General features: G+C 41.8%; 1 pseudogene; it reads right to left on the bottom strand.

Annotated features, from left to right (window-relative positions):
• Positions 1-5,809: 5,809 nt before the first annotated feature.
• On the bottom strand, positions 5,810-8,633 carry LOC134387474 (zinc finger protein 79-like; annotated as a pseudogene).
• Between the last annotated feature and the right edge of the window lie 7,647 nt (positions 8,634-16,280).

The following is a 16,280-nucleotide window of genomic DNA, read 5'->3' as shown; positions in this document are numbered from 1 at the left end:
CATTTTTTTATATGTCTGTTGGCCATTCATGCATCTTCCTTTGAGAAATGCCTACTCAGCTCCTTTGCCCATTTTTTAAATTGGGTTACTTGTTTTTTTTGCTGTTAAGCTGTTTGAGTTCCTTGTATATTCTGGATAGTAATCCTTTGTCAGATGTATATTGTGCAAATATTTTCTCCCACTCTGTTGGTTGTCTTTTCACTGTTGTTCCTTTTGCTATGAAGAAGCTTTTAGTTTGGTATGATCCCATTTGTTTACTTTTCCTTTGGTTACTTGAGCTTTTGGGGTCATATTCATAAAGTCTATGCCCAATTCTACTTCCTGAAGTGTTTTCCCTGTTTTCTTTTAGGAGTTTTATTGTTTCAGTACATATATTTAATTCTTTAATCCATTTTGAGTTGATTTTGGTATATGGTGAGAGGTGTGGGTCTAGTTTCATTTTTCTACATACGGATGTCCAATTTTCCCAGCACCATTTACTGAACAGGCGGTCTCTTCCCCAGTGTGTGTTCTTGGTGCCTTTGTCAAAGATCAGATGGCTATAAGTGTGTGGGTTGATTTCTGGGTTTTCTATTCTGTTCCACTGGTCCATGTGTCTGTTTTATGCCAGTACCATGCTGTTTTGATTACTATAGCTTTGTAGTATAAAGTCTGGTAGTGTTATTATTATTACTTAGTTAGTTAGTTTTTGCACAGGATTGTTTTGGTTATTCGTGGTCTTTTGTTATTCCGTATGAATGTGAGAATTGTTTTTTCCATTTCTGAGAAGAATGTCATTGGAATTTTGATGGGGATTGCAATGAATCTGTAGATCACTTTAGGTAGTATGGACATTTTCATAATTTAATTCTTCCAATCCAAGAGCATGTGATATCTTTCCATCTTCTTGTGTCCTCTTTAATTTCTCTCAACAGTGACTTGTAGTTTTCATCATAGAGATTTTTCACATCCTTGGTTAACTTTATTCTTAGGTATTTTGTTTTTTTGGTAGCTATTGTAAATGGGCTGGCTTTCTTGATTTCTTTTTCTGCTAATTCATTGTTGGAGTATAAAAATGCTACTGATTTTTGCATGTTGATTTTGTATCCTGCAACCTTGCTGAAATCATTTATCAACTCTAAGAGTTTTTTTGTAGGTCTTTAGGCTGTTCTATATATAGGATCATATCTGCAAACCAGGACAGTTTGACTTCATCTTCTCTAATCTGGATGCCCTTTATTTCCTTCTCGTCCCTGATCACTCTGGCTAGTACTTTCAATACTATGTTGAATAGGAGTGGTGAGAGTGGGCATCCTTGTTCTTGTTTTTAAGGGAAAAGCTTTCAACTTTTTCCCATTCACGGTGATATTGGCAGTGGGTTTATCATATATGGCTTTAATTGTGTTGATATACTTCCCTTCTATACGTAATTTATAGAGAGTCTGTCATGCATGAATGTTGAATTTTGTCAAATGTTTTTTCAGCATTACATAGATGATCATACGGTTTTGGTCTTTCATTTTGCTGATGTGGTGTATCACATTTATCTATTTGTGTATATTGAACCAACCTTGCATCCCTGGGATTAATCCCACATGATCGTGGTGTGTAATTTTATGTATGTGTTGCTGTATTCTGTCAGCTAATATATTAGTAATTGAGCATTTTATATTATTCCATTTTCTTTCCTCTCTTAGCACATCAGTTATACTTTTTTAAAATTTATTGATTGATTGATTGCTTGATTGATTGATTGATTGGTGGCTGGCCAGTATGGGGATTCAAACACTTGACCTTGGTGTCATAATAAGTTATACTTTTTAAATAGTTTTAGTAGTTGGCCTAAAGTTTACAATGTACATTTTAAACTAATTTAAGTTCACCTTCAAATAACATTTATACCACTTCAGGGGTAGTTCAAGTAGCTTCAACAGAGTATTCCCACTTCTTCACTCCCAGTCCTCATAACATTTCAACAGTTATTATTATTATTTTGAACACTTCTTTATTACATCATTTAATAATAAGCAAAATAAAATATTTTATTTTACTGTCTTTTATTCTTCCAACTGGGTATCCTATAACTCAGTTGAATTCTGATGCTATCTACCCAGAGATAGTGTCAGATCCCACAGGTTGAGCATTCAGTCTCCATTTCAGATGCCAATCACAAGTCCAGGGTACCTGTATTTCTGACTGACTGGCTACAAACTGGGGTTCCTATAACCCCCTCCTTGCACTTGATTAATTTGCTAGGATGGTTCACAGAACTCAGGGAAACACTATGTTTGCCAGTTTATCATAAAGGATACTGTAAAGGATGCAGATGAACAGCCAGATGAAGAGATGGATAGGGTAAGATATGGGGTGGTGGTGGTGTGTGCAGAGCTTCTAAATCCCATCTGAGCACACCACCCTCCCAGCATCTTGTTGTTCAACAGTTTTTATAGAGCTTAGTCTCCAGCACCACCTTTTCCTTCCCCCTTTCCTGGGGGTTGTTAGGAGGGGCTGAAAGTTTCAACCCTCTAATTGCTTGGTCTTTCTGGTGACCGGCCCCATCCTGAAGCTTTCTAGGGGCCCTATACTAAGTCACTCATTAGCATAAATGCAGGTGTTATCAAAGGGGCTCACAATGAATAACAAAAGACACCCCTATCACTCAGGAAATTCCAAGGGTTTTAGCTCTTTGACAGGAACTGGGGACAAAGACCAAATACATTTCATATTATACCATAATCCTGCTTGATGTTCTGTGAGCTTCCTGGTTCTGTGCTTTGCTGTTATTAATTTTGGAAAATTCACAGTCATTATCACATAAATAGTTTCACTACTACTTTCCCTCTTTCTTCTCCTATAATTCCCATTATGCTTGTTACATCTTTTGTTATTGTTCATAGTTCTTGGATATTCCATTTTCCATTTCTCTCTCTCTCTCTCTCTCTCTCTCTTTGCTCTTCAGTTTGGGAAGTTTCTATTGATATAATCTTCACACTCACTGATTCTTTCTTTAGCTGTGTCCCATCTACTGAAGAGACCATCAGAGGTGTTCCTCATTTCTCTTACACTGGTTTTTTTATTTTTAGCATTTCTTATTGATTCTTTCTTAGTATTTTCATCTCTCTGCTTACATCAGGTACCCGTGTGTTCTTGCATGTTGTTCGGTTTTTCCATTAGAGATCATAGAATAGTTATTTTAAATTCCTGGTATGATAATTCCAACATTTCTTTTTGATTCTTTCTTTGTATTTTCATCTCTCTGATTACATCAGTTACCCATGTGTTCTTGCATGTTGTTCGGTTTTTCCATTTAAGATCATAGCATAGTTATTTTAAATTCCTGATATGATAATTCCAACATTTCTGCCATATCTGAGTCTAGTTGTGATGGTTGCTTTGTCTCTTCATAATGTGCTTTTTCTTTCTGCATTAGTCTGCTTGGGTTGCCATAACAGAATACCACAGACTGGATGACATAAACAATAGAAATTTATTTTCTCACAATCCTGGAGACTGGAAGACCTATATTAAGGTGCCAGCAGGGTAGGGTTTTGGTGATGCCTTCTCACTGTGTCCTTACATGACCTTTCCTCCATGACCACATTTTCCTACTGTCTCCTCCTCTTATAAGGATTCCTGTCCTATGTGATTAGGGCCTCATCCTTATACACAACAAGCCAATATTGCTTCTGCCCAGAAGCAACCCAGGAACAGTACCAGGTAACTGGAGACCAGCCCTACAGTCCGAAGCTCGCCAGAATTATTCAAACTAATTAATCCTAGAATGTTTACTCTGCCCTGCCTTGACTTGCCCATGGAAACCCCAATAAAGGCTGTGGCCCACACCTTCCCCTTGTTCCTTTCTGCCTCCTGACCAACACTGGTGCTTTCCATGTGGCCCTGTGCAGCATGGTGTGCCCCCTTCTCTTGGGAAATGTAAGAAATAAATTCTTTCAATGGCATTGGCCCCTCTTTGTCATCACTTATTCATCTCCATACATTAAAATCTCATGGGTAGAAATGAAAAACTCAGGCCTTCTACTTCTAGGTATTAACCTAAGAGAGAGACTGGTATGTGAATGTTCACAGCGGCTTTATTTGCAATAGCCCCAAACTGGAAGTAATCCAAATTTCCTTTAACAAATGAGTAGAAAAACAAATTATGGAATAACCATATGAGAGAATACTACTAGTCTATAATAAAACAATGAAGTACTCATACATGCAACATGGAGAATCTTAAAATAATTATGTTGCATTAAAAAAAGGCAAAAAAGAGTAAACATTTTGTTATTCCATTTATATAAAATTCTGGAAAAGGAAAACAAGTCGAGTGAAAGACAGTAAATCACTGGTCATGAGAAAAGGGAGGCGGGGAGGGAAGGAAAGAGGGATCCTGAAGGGGGATGAGGTAACTCTGGGGGTGAGGAATATGTTCATTATCATGATTATGGTGATATAGTTTCATGGGTGTATATATTAAATAAAACTTAGCACATTTTACACTTTAAATATGCACAGTTTACTTCATGTCAACTATATTTCAATGGAGATTTAAAAGAAAAATTGTTCCACAACTTCTAGTCCCAGGCTTGCCTTAACTACCTATGAGAGAAGAGTCACTTGACTTCTCAGAGGCGAGCTTTTTGCAAGGGTACAGCACAGGGCTGGGACTAGATCTGTGGTCCCTTCCAAGTTAGAGTTCTGTGCTTCCCTGAGGGGGAAGCACAGTAACAGTAGCCAAAACCCACATGTAACATCTTTCTTGTGATAGCAAAGACTTTATCAGTGTGGGACTGGTAATCTCCAAATACACTGATATGTTAATTTAAAAAAGAAAGCAAAGGATAAAAGAGTGTGTATAACATGTTAGCCTCTGTGTTAAGGCAAAAGAGAATACGTGTATACTTTCATATGTCTAGAACATTTCTTTAAGGATACCATGGAAGCCAGCATTAATGAGGGAATTAGGCAGCTGGGAAACAGTGGTGGTTCTGGAATTTACTTTTTTCCATATAATATATCCTTTTGTGTGTATTTTGTATCTTTTTTAAAACAATAAAATAATTAGGGGGAAAAAAACGGCTCCACATAAAAACCTGGTTCTGCTTCTCTTGAAAAACCAGAAGACTTGGCAAACGCATATTGACTCCACCATAACTGTCCTCCTAATTTGTAAAGGACAGCCCTGCTTCAGTGGAAGCAAAGACCAGTGAGCAATAAAGGTTGTTTGTGAGTCACAAAACTCACCCTGCCTGGACTACAATCTCTCTCCTTTCTCCATTTTCTTGCCTGTATAGCAACAGCCTTGAGGGGAAGAGTCCAAATAGCCTCAGTGACCTTGTCCGTAGGACAGACTACATCCGGAAATCCTGAGAATATCTGTACATCCTCATCCCTCACAGCTAGTGACCAGAATATTTCTGGAAGCACTTTTAGATGGGGCACATACCCTCTAGTTTGATGCCCCCAACTCTATTAATCACATCCAGTGTGTGAATGTAATTATGGTGGACTCCAATGGCCTCAGACCACTGGAGGTCTCCTCCAGGGAAGGGGGATAGTACAGAGGTCTGCTTCCCTGGATACACTGGGTAACCTGATGTGCACTTGCCAGCTGGTAGAGGTGAGTGGCTTCTGCCACAGGTACTGGCAGCAATATACCTAAGGCAAGGACTGTGGCATGTCAGAATGTCCATTGTAGCTCCTGAAAGCTTCCCAGTGAGGTATTGGCACTCACAGGGAATCTCTCCAATGTGGATGTCCAGCTGCGAGATTCAACTTTTGGATGATGGCTGCCTCACAGAGGCTACTCTCAGAGCTTCTTGCTATGTTAACCAAGCAGATAGCATGCTCCCTGCTCTACAAGGCCTTTCTCCAGGGTGAATTTTCTGGTACAAAATGAGGGAAGGCCACAGGATTGAGGCTTTTTTCCAGTGTGATTTCTTTGATGTTTAATGAGGCCAGACTTGTGGCTAAAGAATTTCCCACATTTACTGCACTCATAAGGCCTGTCTCCAATATGGATTCTCTGGTGTTGAACAAGTATGGACTTAGGGCTGAAGGCTTTCCCACATTCATTGCACTCATAAGGCCTTTCACCAGTGTGAACTCTCTGATGTGCAATAAGGCTGGAGCTTTGGGTAAAGAACTTTCCACATTCAGTGCTCTTATAAGGCCTTTCTTCAGTGTGAATTCTAAGATGCCAAACAAGTGTGATTTTGCAGCTAAAGAATTTCCCACATTCACTACACTTATGAGGTTTTGCCCCAGTGTGAATTCCCTGGTATTGAATGGGTCTGTGTTTGTAGCTGAAGGCTTTCTCACATTTGCTGCATACATAAGGCCTTGGCTGTGATGTGAACTCTATGGTGTATAGAGAGGTTAGAGTAATGGTTAAAGAATTTCCCACATTCACCACAGTCATAAGGCCTTAATCCACTGTGAACTCTGGTATCCAATAAGGCTAGAGTTATGGCTAAAGAATTTTCCACATTCACTGCACTCAAAAGGTCTTTCTCCAGTGTGGACTCTCTGGTGCTCAAGAAGCCTATTTTTGTGGCCAAAGGCTTTCCCACATTCCCTGCACCTGTAATGCCTTTCTCCAGTATGAAAGGCCTCCCTGTACTGAGTGCTTCTGAGAGAATTCCTCTTGCTATGAATGGTCTGGTGTTGGAGAGGGCCTGAGCTGGGCAGGATGTCCTCCCCTCCAGCCCCGCATGTGAAGGGATTCTCTGACATGAGGACTCTAGAGCTCTTAACAAACAAAGCCCTGTCCTCATCCCTTCTGAGGTGTTTTCCTCCACTGTGCTGCTTCTGGTGCAGGGGGATGCTTATACTGAACTAGAGTTGTCTCCCACATGCACCACATGTGTGCAGTTTGTGCCTGGGCTGTATTCCCGGATGCTCAGCCAGGAGCAAAATGTCTTTCACAACTGAGCCACACATCTCACAAGGGAACGCTTTGTGGGTGGCTGGACCTGCCTTTGGAGCCCTGACCTGTGACACTGCTTGAGAAGGTGCCTCTTCATCCTCCATTCGAAACCAACAACCTGAAAGCAGAGAAATGTAGACTTTGGTGGTGGGGGGACCCCATCAGAAATGTGTGCCTTACAAATCCAGGGATGAGTACATGGGACTCTTGAGAGGATAGGATAAGGGGACTGAAGTGAGGGTGAGGAAGGGTCTGCTGTACTGAGCCTGGGAACATCATACAATGGGGACATCCACTGCAGGGCAGGGACAAAGCTATGGGATGCAGCACAGGAAGGAGAAGGTGAGTCTCTGACTCACTTCTCTGTACACAGCTTTCAGCAGGGGATTGTCTGATGATGACAAATGAGCACTGAACAGAGGGTGTGTCCAGACCCAGGAAAAAGCCAACTGCAACTGAGGAGTTGTCCAAGGACCATGTGGGATAGGTGCACATCTCACAAGACATTACGTCAGTGCTGCAGAACACTGCAGAGGGGGCAGCGGAGAGGGATGCATGAGAGCTGAAAGCCAGACAGGTGAAGGTCAGCCCTGGCCAGAAGTCAGGGTAGGAATGGCAAGTGAGCAGAATGTCAAGAATGGGACCAAAAGACAGAAATGATCATGGCCCCTCTCCGTGGTATGAAAACAATGATGGGCACTGGAAAGTTTCCTGATATGACCTGAACCCAGCCCTGACATTGAGCCACCCCTCACTTCCCACTTACCAGAGCCAGTCCCCCTCCAGGGCCCTTTTGCCATGGCTGGAGTCGTGTCTGCCCTGTCAGGCACCCAGGCATCTCCTCCCAGCTCCAGCTGGACACCTACATGAATCCGAGAAGATGCAAGTTCTAAGGGGAAGATGAGGCAGGTGAGTGGACAGCAGCAGTGCAGAGTAATCCACCCCACAACAGACCACAGGAAAGAAAACTAGTATCACAAGAGGATCCTTGGGGGAACATCTTACAGGAACAGCTGAGTGGTTGCTGAAAGTAGTGACCAGATTGGTGCCTGCAATTCCTGGCACCGCCAGGCATGAGGCAATGTCAAGTGCAGAGAAGAGGGCAGAATTGGGGGCAAAGGCACAATGATTCTGGACAGTCACTCTGCCAGGGTGAGGGCATTTGGGTTCACCGCGAGACTTTCTGGGCCCCACTCCTTCCCTGCAAGGCTCCAGGGCACCAGGTGGTGGGACTGCCTGGGGAGAGGACGGGTGAACACTCAGTCCAGCGATGGCACCTCCAGCACCTAGGCGAGGAAACCTAGGAAGGGAGCCGTGTCTATGGCCTGGGTAGGGGAAGGAAAGAGGCCAGCCCAGCATGGAAGGTCACAAGGGCAAAGTTCTCTAGCATCACATGGTGGTACAGGAGTCTCTGAGTCTCATCAAGGACTTCCACTCTTGCTGGGAAAAGTCCACAGCCACATCCTCAAAAGTCACACTGCCCTACTATGATGAGAGAGCAATGTCCCTGAGCAGCCTCTCTCCCTAGCACTCTAAGTCTACCCCTTGCCTGCTAAAACATCCGTTCCCTGCACCCACGCCTCCCCCAGCTCACCTCACAGGAGATACAAGGCCTACATGCAATCAGTTGACAAATTCTGCCCATTTTACCTTCAAATATACCCAGAAACCCACTACATCTCACCGTCTCCACCATCACCATGTTGTAGCAAGCCACCTCCATCTCTCACCTGGATTATTTTAACGTCTTCTCACTGCTCTCTTAGCTTCCACTCTCACCCCCTAAAGTCTGATTTTCCCACAGAAACTAAGGGATCCTCTTAGACCATCTCATTCCTCTGCTGAGAACATTCAATGGCTCTCCCCTCCCTCCAAGTCAAAGCCAAATCCTGACACTTTCCTCCCCTACCTGTCACTTGTCTCTACTACATTCCCTATTCCTCTGCAAAATTTACTCCTCTCCAGCCACACTCACCTCCTTGATTTTTATTTTTAAGCACCTTTGGAAGGCTGAAAATGACTCCCAAGGATACCCAGGAATGAACCTCTGGAACCCGTGGGATTTACCTTATATGGAAAAATAGATTTTGCAGATGTGATGAAATTAAGGATGTTGAGATTGGCAGAATATCCTCGATTTTCTGAGTGGGCCTTAAATGCAATTAGAAGTGTCCTCATAAAAAAAAAAAAAAAAAAAGAGGCAGAGTGAGGTCAGAGACAGAAGAGGAGAAGGCAACGTGACCACAAGGGTAGAGGTTGAAATGATGTGGCCAAGGAATGTCTACCTAACAGAAGCTGGAAGGAGCAAAGAACAGATCTTCTTCCAGAGGGAGCATGACCCTGCTGACCCAGCGAACATGATTTTGGACTTCTGGCCTCCAGAATTTTAATAGACTAAATGTGTGCTTTAAGCCACTAAATGTGTGCCCATTTGTTACAGCAGCCACAGGAAACTAATACAGCACCCCAGGTATGGTCCTGCTTCAGGGCCTTGGTGCCTGCTGCTCACTCTGCCTAAAACATTCACTTCCAAATGTCTCTTGACCATTTCCCTCACTCCTTTGGCTCTTTACTTATTGTTTCCTAATCAGTGACTTCTCCCCAACCTTCTCATTCAAAGTACCAGGTTTCCACCCATCCCTGTTTTCCTGTCCCTTTCTACTTTTCTCTTCAGCACTTACCACCATGTGACTTATTATGAATCTGATTTATTTACTTGTTTATAATCCAACTCTTCTTACTAGAAGGTGAGCTCTCTAAGAGCAGGATTTCAGCTCATCTTTTCACCTTTAATTCTCTACACTTCAAACAGTGCCTGGCACATAGTAATAGTAATGTTAAGGGTTACAGTGAAATAGAGCTCCCTACACCCTCATAACATACGCTATCTGCTTCTGTAAAATTGCTTGTTTAACGTAAGTAACTCCATTTTTTCCCCTGCCTGACCTGAAGACTACCCCCCTTCTGCATGAGAAACCACTGACTTTCTCATAGAAACAAAAAACAATTGCACAGAAACAGGAGCCATACACAGTGAATTATTACATGGGAATGGGAACCATATACAATGACAACTTATATGCTTGACTGCTCGAACGGCTCATTCTAGGCCTCTGTGACCTAGCCCCCTAGCTTGCTTTGTGCACCTGGACAAACCCGTGTGCCAACGGGATGTAGTTTTTGTCTTTAAAAACCCCACAATGGGCCGGCCCGTGGCTCACTCGGGAGAGTATGGTGCTGATAAAAACCCCACAAGACCAAAGCCCGAGGCCGCTCTTCCTTGGTTGCCCCTTGGGAGACGGTCGCTGGCCAGCTGAGTGCATAAACTGCCCTTTTCTGCGCACGAGTGGCGTGTAAGTGCATTTCTTGTGGGAGGGGGCCTCACAACAACAGCTTATTCAGTCCTTGCTACAAGGCAGTCAATTTTCAGAAGGGTAAATTGAGACACAGGGAGGTTAAATATTGTGCTCAAGGTCAGTCAGGAGGTGGCACTTACAACCAAATGGTAGAAATACGGATGTTAAATGTGTCTCTGTAAGGTCTCATATGGAAATGAGGAACACGTTATTGGAAACTGGAAGAAAGGTGATGCTTGTTATAAAGCAGCAAAGAACGTGGTGAGATTGTGTTCTAGTGTTTTGTGGACAGTAGACACTGTAAGTGATGAATATTTAGTCAAGGTGATTTCTGTTTCTCCTTGTTGCTCATAATAAAATGCAAGAGGAGAGAAATAAATTGAAGAAGAAAATGTTAAGGAAACAGGAAACAGAACTTGAAGGCTTGGAAAGTTATCAGCCTATCCATATTGCAAAAAGTGAGGCGAGTAATGTCAGAAAGATGGCAGACTGTGAAGTTCCAGGCTCTCATTCTTTTAAGGTGACACCATGTTGCCAATAATATAAAGACCAAGTTACCTCTCTGGGAACTTTAGAAACTAGCTAAGAACTTAGAATTCCCAAACAAACACACAAGCAAGAAAAAGTAGCACGTAAAAGGGTAGGAAAGTTCACAGCGTTTTGCTAGCTCTTGCGCCTCCTCCTCCCTGGCAAAGCACAGTGCAATCAGGAGGGAACCTCCTGCTTCCTATCTCCTCTCTTGGGGCAAAAGGAAAAGAGTGGAACTTGTGTCCTACATTCTGGCTTGTCTGGGGGCTTCCTGAGGGACTGGTTTTAGTCACTCTTGAATTAGACTACTGTTGGGAGCAGCAGCATAGCTTGAATACCAGGTTGGAGGCTGCTGAAAATAGAGTGAATGCTATGGCAGATTAGAGCATGAAAGAGTCTGCAATTCTGTAGATAGGCACTGCGGAAGCAAGAGATGATGGCCAGAAGAATACAACTGAATCTGAAGCCAAAAGCTCCTGAGAAGAAGCAGAGGTGACGCTGTTAGGGAAATTAAGATGGTTAAAAGCAGCCATATCTATTGGAACTAAAGCACATACACAAGACCAGAGAAGATGCATCCTGGAAAAGACTTGAGAACCTCTAGCCAGGCTGATTGGTGAAGGTCTTACTCCGCACAAAGACAGTCCATAAAGACTGAGAGAAATGGCTGGTTTTTTTCAAATGCCCAAATCTCAACACGAGATCATAAGGCAAACAAAGAAACAGTGAAAATGGCCCATTCAAAGGTACAAAAATAAATCTCTAGAAACTCATCCTAAAGAAGTGCAAATCTCTGAACTACTTAACAAAGAATTTAAAACAACTTAAGAAAAAGGAGAGACTTTTGTTTTATTGCAAAAGTGTTAAGTGAAATATAATAGAATGCCTAAAATATGTACCTGGTTTTTTTATTGGCCCTCTGAATACTACCATCTGCATATTGCCACCAAGACAAAGTGTAAAATAATATATTTTCATGAGATAATCAGATAGTTTTCTCTGATGATGAAATACATTTTGTAAAGGCCTCTTTGGTCTGATATATAAAACAACTTTCTTAAAAAATACTCAGTGAGCTAAAAGAGAATACAAAATAGACAACCAAACAAAAATGAGGAAAACAATGCATGAACAAAATGAGAATATCAACAAAGAGTCAGAAGCTATAAAAAAGAACCAAACAGAAATTCTGGCGTTGAAAAAGACAATAACTGAGCTGAAAAATCGACTAAAGTGGTTCAACACCACTTAGGCGTAAAAAAGAACCAGCTAACTCGAAGATAGGCCATTTAAAATCATTGAGTCAGAAAAGCAAAAAGAAAAGTCAATGAAGAAAAGTGAAGTGATCCCAAGGCACTAAGGGGATACTATCAAGCAAACAGATACAGCAGACCCCTCTTATCCATGGCGATATGTTTCAAGACCCCCAGTGAATGCATGGAACTGTGGATAGTACTGAGCCCTATATATACTGTTTTTGCCTACATACATGCCTATTATAAAATTTAATTTATAAATTAGGCACAGTAACAGATTAATAACAATAACTAATAATAAAATAGAACAATTATAACAATAAACTGTAATAAAAGTTATGTGGATGTAGTCTCTCTCAAAATGTCTTATTGTACTGTATTCTTCTTGTGATGGTGTGAGATGATACAAAGACTACACGATGACATGAAGAGAAGTGAATGATGCGGGCTTTGCAACGTAGCATTAGGCTACTATTGACCTTCTGTATTCCTGAATCTGTGTAATCATCTCTTGCTTACAGTAAATGGCTTGCTGTCACCCATTTCAGGGGATCCCTTGCTGAAGTCTTCATATAGGCTCAATGTTTTCTGGTGCAACACGTTGCCATCAATCAGAACATGTTTTCCCTCCATGTCTTCCACCCACAAAGTTAATGCCTTTTCCATCTAAACTTTTGCATATAACTTTTGCAGTGTGAGATGTGACAGCAAAACCAACAGGAATCCCTTTCTCCTTCACAATTTCATTGACTGAAGATTTGTTATTAGGGTAGATCTCAGCAACCTCAGCATACCTTTTTTTTTTTTTAAGTAAGTCAGTAATTCTCATCTTTTCACTTAAAGAAAGCATTTTACAGCTTCTCTTGGCGTATCCAAATCGCCAGCATCACTACTCTTGCACTTTGGGGCCATTATTAAGCAAAATAAGGGTTTCTTGAATGCAAGCACTGCAATACCACAACCGTTAACCTGGTTACCATGACAGCTACTAAGTGACTAACTGGAGGGGAGCGTCTACAGCGTGGATACACTGGACCAGGGATGATTCAGGTCCCGAGCATGAGGGTGCGGGATGGAGCAGCATGAGATTTCATCACGCTAGTCAGAACAGCACACAATATAAAACTCATGAATTGTTTAATTTGGGGAATTTTTCATTTAATATTTTCAAATCACAGTTGACTGCAGCTAACTGAAACCATGGAAAGCAAAACCACAGATGAGGGGGGACTACTGTATAGTTTTCTTCATGTTCCTTGAGCTTAAAGTTAATTGAGTTTTGTGGATCAATAAGTTTATAGTTTTCATCAAATTTGGAAAAATTTTGGCCCTTATTCCCTAAGAGATTCCAAATAATATGTACAAAGCTTCCCACAGGTCATCCCACAGCTCAGTGGTCTTTTTCTCATTTTTCAATTTTTTTCTGTTCTTCATTTTGTATACTTTCTATCGCTATCTCTTTCAAATTCATTAATATCTTTCTGTAGTATATAATCTGCAGTTAATTCCATCCAGTAGACTATATTTTTTATCTATACAAGTTTGATTTGGGTCTTTTCATATACCTGTGTTTTGGCTTACATGTTCAAGTGTTCCTGTCCCTTCTTCAACATTTAATACAATTCTAATAACTGTTTTAAAAGTTTTTGTCTACTAATTCTACCATAAGTGCTACTTCTGGGTCTGTTTCTATTGATTGACTCTTCTGATGATAGGTCATATTTTTCTGCTTCTTTGAATGCCTGATAATTATTTTTTGGATGCAAAATATTGTGAAATTTAGTTTTTTAGGTGCTGGATAGTTCTGTATTTCTATAAATATTTATATCTGTTCTGTTACTCAGTTATGGTATCTGCAAATAGTTTGATCCTTTTGAAGCTTTTTAAAGCTCTGTTAGGTGGCACACAAAAGCAGCCGCTTGCTAAGGCAAATTTTGTACTACTACTGAGATAACGCTTTTCTGAGTACACTACGTGACGCCCCATGAATAACTAGGATATTTCTCTCTGGCTGTTGGGAACACAAACTATTTCCAGCCGTGTGTGAATTCCAGAGATTGTTCCCCTGCTCCTTTCAGGTGGTTATTCCCTGATTTGGGACTGTTTCTCACATGCGTACACTGAGCAGTGTTCAGTGAAGACTTGGCGGGGACTTTCTGCAGAACCCTGGAGTTTTCTCTCTGTGTGTGCAGCCTTCTCCTCTCCAGTATTCTGCCCTACAAATTTAACCGCCGTGGCCACCTTACACTCCCAGCTGTGTCTCATGAACTCAGAGACGACTCATCTCCCCTTGGATTCCCTCTTCCTGTACTGCAACCTGGAAATTCTCTTAAGGCAGTAATTATATAGTTCACCCCCTTTGTTTCCCCTCGCCCAGAGATCACTCTCCGGTGCTACCTGATGTTCAGTTTCTGAAAATTATTATTTCACATATTTTGCCCAGTTTTAGTTGTTCCAGGTGAGAGGGTAAATCCAGCTCCTGTTACTCCATCTTGGCCAAAACAAATAATCTTTTTCTTTTGTTTTGCTTGAATGTGTTATTAAACTCCATTGACTGTAATCTTTGGAAAAGTATCATTTCTTATAATAAATGTCATACTGGAGTAAGGAAAGAACATAACAAAATAGAAATTTGAAGAGTATCTGTGGGTGTTGGGGGATCAATATATACATATGAGTATATTTATGATTTCTAAATAGAGGATGTTGATTTAATGGTTAAAATTATTTTCCATTATCTAGCTTAACTTTGGCAGTGGCAGCAAAATAACAAATAGTTCAGTAAATACATAGCATGTTAAAAGAGAAAGCAGGAGGAGAGAGGCAACTGGGGAGTGGGAGGGGCAGGAGAGTTATGATTTAGAATAGCCAGAAAAGCTAATAATGTGGCTTCTGAGTGATGTACTGAGAAAGTGAGGGATTGAGTCTTAAGAATACCTGGGGGAAGAAAGTTCTAGAATACATGATTTTGTCACTTGCCAGAATCTTCACCACTCCCCTCTATTCTTTCTCCTTTCCCACTCTTTCCCATAACTTCCTGCCTCTCCTTGCTGTAAATGTTTTCAGAATCAAAATGGAGTCCCTTGTATTTTAAAAAAAAAAAAAACACCCTGACACATAGAGCTGTGGAGAGGCCCTCCAGTGGGGAGTTCTCATGCATGTATGCCTGATGGCAAGAACTATCACAAAGGACTCTCTGCAAAGCCACAACCTTGCGCAAAGTTCATCACAACTGTACATGAGCAATACTTCGGCAAAGACATCTGCCCAGCAACTGTCTGTCCAACCTCGGCCCAGTGTCACCCTTGTTATTGATCTTTGTAGCCAAGGATAATAATTCCCAAACAGTTATGTAATCCTCCATCATTTTTCCTGTAAACCCTTTGTCGTCCTTTACCTCCCCAAATACGCATGTAATTTACTATTGCACACGTATTCCCATTGCAATGTTCTATACCCAATTAAACTTATTCTTTTAGAGATCTTCTTTTTGTTTGTTTTTATTACCATTTCTTTTAATTTTTGACACTCTATTCACTCCAAGACAGTCTTCATCATCTGCTGCCACTCTTTGTCACTTTCATCTCAGCTCAGCTTTACTGGCCACTGTCCATCTCTGGTGCAGCACCCGACCACTCCAGCTATGGATCAAGAGGGGCCCAGGTGTGGCTTGGGCCACAGCCTTGGGAAGTATAGGTCATAAACTTTGGCAGCATCCATGTGGTGTTAATTCTGCAGGCATACAGAACCCAAGGGTTGTGGGGGCATGGCTTCATCCACCTAGATTTCAAAAGATACTGCAAACAGCCTCGGGGCCCAGGCAGAGACTTGTCACAGTGGAAGAGCCACCTCAGAGAGCCCCTACTACGGCACTGCCAAGCAGAAACGTGGGGTCAGAACTGTAGCTGCCACAGAAATTAACCAGTACGACAATGCCTAATAGAGCCATGGAAGCAAGACCACTACAGAGAATCTCCACTAGGGCAATGCCTAGTGGAGCCATGAGAGCGAGATCACCTCCAAGACTTCAGAACTGTAGAACTGCCAGTGTGCAGCTCTAGCCTAGGAAAGCCACAGGCACCCGACGCCAACCCACAAGAACTGAAGCATGGGCTGAGCTCAGGAAAGCCATGAGAACAGGCTGCCCAAGGCCTTAGGGGCCCAACCCCATAACCAGTGAATCAGGAAGAGGAATATAGAGTCAAGGAAGACTATTCTGTAGCCTTAAGA

The sequence above is a fragment of the Cynocephalus volans genome, chromosome 10, assembly GCF_027409185.1.
Source record: "Cynocephalus volans isolate mCynVol1 chromosome 10, mCynVol1.pri, whole genome shotgun sequence".
NCBI classification, from domain to species: domain Eukaryota; kingdom Metazoa; phylum Chordata; class Mammalia; order Dermoptera; family Cynocephalidae; genus Cynocephalus; species Cynocephalus volans.
Note: the sequence above shows the minus strand (reverse complement) of the source record. Positions and strands in the feature narration are given on the sequence as shown.